This window comes from Ambystoma mexicanum, chromosome 14 (genome assembly GCF_040938575.1).
Source record: "Ambystoma mexicanum isolate Mex_15411 chromosome 14, UKY_AmexF1_1, whole genome shotgun sequence".
NCBI classification, from domain to species: domain Eukaryota; kingdom Metazoa; phylum Chordata; class Amphibia; order Caudata; family Ambystomatidae; genus Ambystoma; species Ambystoma mexicanum.
Window position 1 is genome coordinate 183,389,630 of NC_090940.1, and position 10,083 is coordinate 183,399,712.

Below are 10,083 nucleotides of genomic sequence, written 5' to 3' on the forward strand. Positions count from 1 at the left end.
TTCCTGATCGACCCTGGCAGATAATTTTGACAGATTTCATAGACGAACTCCCTATCTCAGACGGTTATACAGTAATCATGGTTACAATCATGGCTACTTTACGAAGATGGCACACTTTATTCCTCTACCATGCATTCCCACTGCAGCTCAGATGGCGAAAATTTTCCTTTCACGGATCTTCACGCTCCATGGGCTTCCAGAAACTATCATCTCCGATCGTGGTTCCCAATATACTTCACGTTATTGGCAACAGATATGTAAGAGCCTTAATATCTCCCGAGCATTGAGTTCTGGCTTCCATCCTCAAACTAACGGCCAGACGGAACAACTGAACCAGACATTGGAGGGCTATTTACGCTGCTACATCTCAGCTTCACAGGACAACTGGGTTTGTCTATTACCATTGGCGGAGTTTGCCTACAACAACTCCCATCATTCCGCTCTGGGTTCCAGTCTTTTTGTTTGCTCATATGGATTTCACCCTTCCTGTTTTCCTACTGGCCTTCCCTCTTCATCACGATTTCCAGATGTGGATAACCTACTTCAAGTTATCCAGACAGGTCATTTGGCGGCCAAATCTTCGCTACTTGAGGCTCAGGATAGAGTCAAACGGTTTGCGGACAAACACCGTTCTCCAGCGCCCTCCCTGAAGACGGGTGATTTGGTATGGCTGGCCTCTCGTTTCTTACCACGGCATCTGGTCCCGTCCAAGCTGTCTCCTAAATATTTCGGACCCTTTCCCATACTACGGAAGTATGGTTCCTCTGCTTTCAAACTCAGGCTTCCCCCTTCTTGGTCCCGGATTCATCCCGTGTTTCATGTGTCCCAACTGAAGAAAGATGTGTATGATCGTTTTCAAGATTAAGGAATACTCATCCTCCTCCGGTATCTACCCCGTCAGGTCCTGAATATGAAGTGGCGGATATTTGTGACTCTCGTATCTTTCGAGGTCTCCTTCAGTTTTTGATTGACTGGCAAGGTTATTCTCCTGCTGATCGTTCCTGGGAACCTGCCTCTGCCGTGCATGCACTGGCTCTTATTCGCCGGTTCTTCCGTAACCATCTGGGGAAGCCGGGAGCCCCTGCCCTTCGGAGGGGGCATACTGTCACGCCCCTGCGGAGACCATGGTCACTGTGGCATAGATGGTCTCTTAGACGGATTGCGGCCATCTTTACTCCCAAGATGGCCGCCGCTACGGATGGTGTGGGTCTAGACTTACACCAAGGCCGCGCGGTGGAAGGACCGCCCCCCTGCTCCGGAGCTGGTTCATCTGTTCCTGCGGACAACGCGCAGATGCGTTGCTACTCTTCCACAACAGCGCTTCGTGAGTTCGATACTAGGATCTATTGCATACTAGTTTGTTTGTCATTCCTTCTGTGTAATTCTACCCTTTCATTCACCTGTTTCAGACTTGACTCCTTCACCCAACTCTTGCACGACAGCGGAGACTCGAGTGTACTCTCTCAGCCACACTCGTTACGAGCTGAACCTCACTGATCGGTTCGCTAGTGAGAATTTCTCCCTGGCGTGCGGTACGTGAGAATTGATAGTCAGCCCCTAGTATATCGGGTGTTAGAAGAAGAACCAGAATTGACACCTGATATTATTTCACCTATTCAGAAGCAGGGATATGCGGGGTCCGATCCGCAGCATTGAGATTTGAGAATCATTCTATTCCTGGGACGTCCTCGAGGTTACTCCTATCCGCGTCTCATCGGAAGACCTACAATATAGCCTGATAAGTCGTATCCCCCTTCCAATCAGGTACTCCTCGTCTTCTCTACCCATATTCTGCCTTCTACTTACCCTTCTTAAACTTACCACTTTCCTCTGTCTTTATCCAGACGGCTCCCCTCCAGCGGATAGTCCGGGTACCAAAGACCTCTCCAGACAGACGACATCTATCCAGTGGCCGTCGACACAGGGTTTTCTTCCCCAGAGGGTTTCCCTGGGGTCCTTCCCCTCCTTAATCCTTGTATTGAGGGCGGAGGAAGGGTCTCAGGGAGGCACTCATTCTCTACCCCTGTCGGAACCATTTCTGAAGAAGGAAGCATAGGAGGGAGAACGACTGGTGTTTCTCTAAGGTAACCTTTCGGTGTATTCAAATTCCTCGTAATTTGTCTAATTATTACAGTGTGCAAGATTGTAAGGTAAGGGTTTGTGAAGGTTAAATACAACATGATACAAGAATGAAACTGCATAATTATACGCATTTCTTTCACGTAGCGTGCACAAAGGCTCAAAGAATATATCTCATTATTCACCCCTTAGGAAACTACAGTCAATTGGCTTTCCCATCAACATTGGAATTGCGAGACTGGAGCCAACACAAGAACGCCAAATCCATAGTTCCATGACCTCCACCCAATTCCTTAACTAAGGTACCCTCTACCCTTTTTTAAAAAAGGTTTATTTTTCAAATTGTTTTAAAAAAAAATCTAAAATCCAAATATTAAAAAGTGCTTTTTCATGAACAACATGCATCTTTTTAGATTGAAAAATAAAACATCGGACTATTGGTTTGATTATTTTTTCAGACCTGCATTACCCTTAAAGACTTGAGCCTGTTTGCCTCTTCTACCGTGGCGCACACCTCGAATCAGACACCATAGCCAGACTCCAGAGAGCACATTTGTTTGCTCTTAACCAGGGTGAGATGTCTCCCTTTTGGTTTTTCATAATGCAATCAAAAACAATTAGATTTATTCAGCCCAGCCTACAAGATTTTGAAAACAATCATTCAAAACTTCTTTCTTTTTATGTGTTTGCCTCCACAGAGAGTCCAGTTCTCTTTTTGCCCTGATGAAGGCTTCTACCAGAATGTTTTGCCCAGCAGATGGCTTTTTCACCGAAACGTGATATGGATGTTGGTTTAAACAATTTTGAAGTTCATTTGGACTTTTTGTGATACAAATACATCTGCGTAATGGATGTTTGTCTAAACAATTTTGAAGTTCAGTTGGACTCTCTCCGACACAAACACGTTGCAGACCTGCTTCTGATAAATAACAGTTTGTCTAACTAAACAAGTGGCTGTATAAACAAACAAAGTGGCACTGTAAGCATGATTATATGTGCCATTCATCTTTTTCTTTAAATTAATGAATCTATTTCATTTATTCACATGTAAATATCAAAGTTTCAACTTTAGGTTTGATTCATTTTCAAGTTATGATTGATTCATTATCAGTTATTTTCGGCTGATTAAATTTGCACATTTTCATTTCTGTTTCAATTAAATTTTGTTTGATTCCTCATGTTTGTAAACTGTTTTTTCTTTCATGTCTGGATTTCAATCATTTTAAATTGTCTTTTCTACTCCTACTGTAATGAATAAATTCATAACATACTTATTCCTCAGATTGTTTTCAGTGTCTATACAGGCTTTAACTAACTGTGATATCGGTCTGGATACACACCATTTTTTAAATCAATATTAAATCATTCCAAAACAAAACTTATTGTACAGTGGATACCATTGTTTGCTTCTCTTTAATGTCCCTATCCACTGTTGCTTTAGGGACTCTCCCTAACCCCCTTTTTTGTGTGAAGTTTTGTCTATTTTAACATGTGAAACTAAGAAAATGCAATTTTTCCATGTGTGATTTTACTGCACTGTGTTTTTCCTTCCAAAATGTTTTTCCGAACTGTATGCCCGTTGTTAGTACATTGCCTTATAGTTTGCTAGTTTTCTGACATCTTTGATACTGCTATACTCATTTTTGCCTTATTCAGTCAACCGCACATGTAAAATAAGTATTTAGTAATTCAGAGTGCTATTTTGCTAAATTTCAAGGGTTTTCAATCTGATTTTGCCTCTCATTCAGAGGTGGAAGTTCGGGCTTTAATTCTGTTTGTTGCCTAGTATACCTGACTCTTTGCTGCTCCTTTCAACCCACTTCGGTTAACAGGTGTTTGAGGGAGTGTTGCAGGGGGAAATATTAACTGTGGTGCTATCAGAAAATACCACCCAAAAAGTGAACTTTGCCTTTATTTAATTGTACATTGTATATCTTATGCAACAAGGTCAAACTAAGTGTATTCTATCAGTTTACAGTGTAATTATCACCACTCTGGTGATTGCTGCCCAATATTAAATGTGTGTGTGTGATGTCATTAGAATTTTAGTTTAAATGGCACATGCCACATGGTTGAACTAAAATCTGGTCATATTGAGTTTCATTTCCAAAATAATCAAATACCTGACATTACAGTAATTGCTGTAGGACAACAAACTGGTGATGGGAGCTCCTCTCCATTCCTGAAAATCAACCTTCCTTCCAGTTTCAAGTGGCATTCCACACTGTAAGGAAAGCCCTAGTCCTGATTAGGGGGCAATATCATGGGCTTGGATAATTCTGAAAAAGCATTTCGGTCAACCGAATTGCTGCAGTATGCAGTTGGACTTCAAATTGGAGAGAAGGTCACCATCCCAGGAAAGACACGACAATTCCCACTTGACTTAAAAATTAAAAGGGGAAAGAAACTACAAAATCGTGATGCCTATGTACATCTCAATGCCCATCTTCAACAGCAGGGGTTGGAGTTAAACCCTATATACGGGAGGGAGAGCCTAAACCAGACTCAGGACTAAGGACCATAAACAAATGTGTACAGAAAGAGAAAAGTGTCCTGGCTGTAGAAGTCAAAGCTTATTGCAACTTATTACTTGCAACATAAGTTTTAGACAATTCACTATCTTTTGGTGGCACAGTTTATGCATTACCTAAGATAGAAGTACATGAAAAACAATAATAATCCACATGTGCTAGATTATTAGTTGGAAGGGGAACAGCTTTTATTAAGTGACTGTCCTCATTCATTTGAACATTTTATAAAGGAATTGTAAGTTCACTATATAGAGGTGTAAACATTTCACCCATATAACACACCACAATTCAAACAAATACGAGTGGTAGGCATGTAGCAAAGAACAAATCAGTGGTACAAAAAGGCAGAACTACAAAGACATCATGTTGCTACTAATACATTCTGTTTTTCTCATTGTTGAAAGTTTTTACAACAGATATAAAACAAGTTTACCCAACAGGTTTAAAACAGGTTTACCCAATGAAACATGGAACTGGTGTAACCTAAATGTTCCTCTAAAATGAAGACCTTGGAAGGGTCTAACATAGCCAGGCTAAAGGGTGACCAAAAATAAAAAGTGCTTCCACTATTATATCAAAAGCATGACAAGGTCAATAAAGTAATCTCTTGTACAAGTAAGACTTTATCCTCTGTGGAGGAATAATTCAACGATTGTGAGAAGGCACCCCTGGCAACGGTGTGGGCATTGAAAAATTACCACCCTTTCATCCAGGGGGAACACATCATAATGGAGACTCCACACCAGCCTTTGCAATACCTCCAAAGTGACAGAATCCGGGCCAGAAATATGAGTAATTCCAGCATTACTTCCTGGATTCTGTCAAGGCAAGGCTTTCCTGTGGAGGTCAGATATGGCCAAAACAAGAAGAGACCCCTCGCGCAAGGTCTGGCTGACTTGCATGATTGTGCCAGATAAAACTGTCTCGAGGACGAAGTCTCAAAACAACATGGAGGCGTACCTGAATTCCCCGCACAAAGTCTATGAAGAAGACAAGTGCGAGGGGATGCCCACAGTTTATGTGAACGGGTGCTCCTACCATGTTGATAACAACAGGAAAAGGAACTGGTGGTCGGCGTTGAGAATGCCTGGGTGAATGATGCCCCGGAACCCTCAGCTGGGTACAAAATCAGTCCCTGCAGTAGTCAGGTGGCAGAGTTAATGGCAGTTCACCAGGCCATCCTTACTGCCGTGCAACACCGACTCCACGAACTGGTCATAGTCAATGATTCAGATTATATCCGGAACGGGTTTGTGGAGCACCTGATTAATTGGAGAACCAGAGGCATGCTGTGTGCTAATAACAAACCATTTAAACATGGCAAGATCATACAAAATATTGATAATCTGGTCACCTCTAATGGGATGACCATCTATTGGAAAAAGATTAAGGGTCATTCCAAAATAGGGGGGCCAGATAAAACTGGAAATTACCTGGCTGATCAGTTGGCCAAAACCAGAGACATCCAGGGGGATCTCCTTTAGATCAAGTCCCTGTTGGGGGAAATCCAGGTCAATGCTGTCACCAGGTCCCAAACAAATGCTCACAATGAACTCTCAACTGCCCAGTGCAGTAAGGAGACCCCAGATGCTGATTTAATCATGGGACATTTTATCAACACATTGAGGACCCTGAGAACTTTCCTCTGACAGAAACCGATTACATTGGGAAAGAGGACCTCAGGGTGTTGATGAAGTGTCCCAAAATGTTCTGAATCCAAGACGGTTTGTTGGTAAGGAGAGCCATCTCTGGATGTGACCAGTGGGTGGATCCTACCTCATTCCGAAGCCTGATGCTAAGTCACGCCCATGACACGGCCACCACCGGTTATCAGGGGTTTCATACTACTCTAGAAATCTTGCGGGAGGTTGCATCCTGGCCACACATGGGGCAGGACCCCGACCAATATTTGAAGGGGTGTCTTGTGTGTGCACATTTTCAGCCAAGCTCACTCACACACCGAGCTCCCCTCCAGAAGAGGGGGATGACACTGCCTTGGTCAGATTTACAAGTAGATTTCATCGGGCCCGTAATTTGCTCCTCTGGGGGAACAAGTACATGTTAACAGTAACATGCTTCTTTACCAAATGGGTGGAATGTCGTCCGGCCCCAAATTGCAAGGCAGAAACCGCAGCTGCCCTGATGATCAACCACATCTTCTCGCGGTTTGGCCTACCCCAAAGGATTGAATCAGACCGAGGAATTCACTTCACCAGAGAAGTGATGATAAAGATGTGGAAGATACTTGGTGTAAAAAGGTAACTTCATATTGCATACTGCTTTCCTCTAGTGGGGGAGTTTAGAGGTACAATAAAAACATTGTGAGCATTCCAAAAAAGTTTGTGGCATATTCTGGGCCAAGTTGGGACATCCGATTACTGCTTGTCCTGATGGCCATCAGATCTATACCATCGTCTGTGACCAAAATGTCTCCATTTGAGCTAATTACTGGGTGAACAATAGTGCTACCTCAGCATCTGCTCTATAGAACACAAGGGCAGACACTGATAAACGCCTCCACAACACATGAATATGTTGAGAATCTAAAAAAACACCTTCAGCATGCTTTTGCATACGCTCAGAGGAATCTGGAAAAATCAGCAGATGGGATGAAAACTCAATATGATTTAAAAACAATCAAAAAGGAATACCAAGTAGGAGACAGGGTCTACTTGAACAATTTTCAGAGAAACCAGACTAAGGAGCAGAAATGTCTACCTTCCTGGCGTGGTCCTTTTGAAATTGTAGATAACATTTCACGTGTCACCTACAGAATTCACATCCCCAAAGGAAAGCTGTCAGAAGAGAAATGGGTCCACATTAATCAGTTAAAGAGTTGTCACCCCAGGCACACTTTGCAGCTGATTGAGGAGCCCAAGGAAAGTCAAATAGAGGAGGCACCTGGAGAATAAGAAGCAAGAAAAAGAAAAAGCAGAAGGGAATAGGTAGGTCCATAGGTATATCTATCTAATAGGGAGTACTTTTCATCATTATCATTGCAAAAATGTATCCAAAACCATGGTGTAAAAATTCAATAACTATCATTGCCTTATTAAGTCATTTGTCCACTGCTAATTGTAAATGTGTGTCTTGTTCCACTGATGTCAACCTTTCCGGGAAGACAGTCAGTGAAAAGATTCTAAAAACCTGTCTTTATCTAGCTCCTATTTAATTCCATTCTTTCATAGACTGAGGAGGACCTCTGCGGGGACCTGGAAAGGGAAGGAAGGAAAGGGGGTGTCACTCCTCACTCTCCAATGAAAGACAGAAGAAAGATCTGGGCGTGTCACTCCATATTCTCCAACCGAAAGATGGAAGGAGATTGGGGCATGCCGCTCCCCAATGAGAGAAGGACTACACCCGATGAACCCCACGCTGCCCTACTCTCCTTCAACAAGAAGTTCTGGGAAAGCACGGGGCGTCTGTGGGGTATTTTAAGGCCGACCCCCTACCACAAATCTGCATTTAGCAGTTACCAAGAAACCATGGTGGCACTGTGTTTACTGAGCACCTATTCCCCAGCATCACACAACTGCATTTAGCAGCTACCGAAATAATGGCTGCACTTGGTTTCTTCATTCAAAGAAAAGAAAGTAAATGAAGAATGGCTCTGCACTGCAATTATCCTCCTTTCATTTTCAAACATCCCAAAAGCTGCGCCCTTCCTGGAAACCTACCCTGGCACTTGTGGGGCAGGCATTGTCAACACTGCAAACAAAAATAGGCCTACATAGCCTCTGTCCCGTGAATGACAAAAAGTTATGGGCTGCTTTGAAAAAAGACATGCATTCCGGATGACTTCGCCCTGGTGATATTTTCGTTTTAAAAACAGCACAAAATTCGTTTTATGCACCCTAGCCTTGCCTGTGTCTTGCATCTGAATGCCATGAATCAGATAAACCCTGTAGAACAGCATTGTTGTTATTTGATCAAGTCTGTGAAAAGCAGGAGTTACATTTCCGTTCGCACAACAAACATTTTACTTTTGCAACAATCTAGCACAGTCCAAACAATTCAAGAAAAGCTCTCTCTCTCCTTTTGCTTGATGTCAGTTTCAAAGAACCCTTGTGTTGGACAGATGTCTATGTATTCCAAATTGACTAGGGCTTTAAATAATGTTCAGAATATAGATGTGAGAAAGAACCGCATTGTAAAAGTAACATCCAAGAAGAATTAACCCACATGTAAAAGGGTGCTTTTGCCAAACAAGAAAATGCCTTTTACAAAAAGGTGAAATGTTAAACTAAGGCTTTGTGCTTGCATAGAAATGTGATGGGGGTTTGCTTTAAAATATATGCATGATATTTATTTTCAAAAGGCTTGCTTTTTGGTTAAAGGAAAAATAAAATGATAAATAAATAAAAGTACTTTGAGGCCAGCAGAACAGGTTTGGCAGGCCCTGGCTTGAAGGGGCCGTGCCTCCCCTGGGAAGAGAATCACCTTCCCCAAGAGGAACTGCCTCCTGGAAACTATGAATGGGCCAAGGGGGAGAATCTAGCACCCTCGTCAGAGGAAGCAGCAGTGCTCTAGCATGAGAAAATGGACTGCCATGGCACACAGGTGTGAATTCCTGGTGACATCACCCCTCAACTCAAACTGAAGGACTTTAAAGGCAAATTCATGGCAACACAGGGCTAAGCTGACCAGATCCTGACATTTGGCTGGGGGCATATTGGAAGGAATGCCCATATTTGGAAAACAAAGCCAGTCCTTTTTATTGCAGAGACTGTTCACATTATGTCATTTATTTCAGTAATCAAAAGACATATTAGTTTGAAATTATGACCGTTTAAAGGTCATGTTTGCGCCATTAAAATGAGACATTGTAGGTGTTCCTAGCATGTTGGGAATGCAAACGCCAGGAAATTGCCATTTCTGGGAAAAGCATACATGGTACAGGTTTGAAAATGTATGAAAACATGCCCTGTGATAATATGTATACATATATAAAATTGTAGAATTTTAGGTGAAAAGGTTCCCACCAAAAATTGCAAAAGATTATTAGCAGGACTAAACAACATCGTACAAACTTGGGAGTTGGAATGGCAGGTCCTGTGTAAGTATTGGAATCTGCCTATGTGATTTTCAAAAGCGTAACAATTGTAAAAAGGTGCATTTTTGTGTCATAACTGAATTTGGTAGAAGTAACTGTGGGATGGCCTTGTACATCATAAAGCACGCACCATAAAACTGATTTCATGTCCCTGAATCCAACCTGCTGACAGGGAGGCAGTGACATCCACAGCTGACCTATCCAATTTAAAAGGGGTGTCCCGCTTGAGTCGGCCCCATAGTAAAATCCTGTTATGTCATGCTCCTTATATAAAGGGTAGGCATAGGGAGCTCTGGGGTCTCTTCTGACTTTTCCAGCTCCAGCGCATCCAGAGATCCAGACATTCCATATTCACCCTGCAAGATTCCAGATTCCACTGCCAGGCAAGGAGTAGCTAATCCTAATCCTTGCAGTACCTCA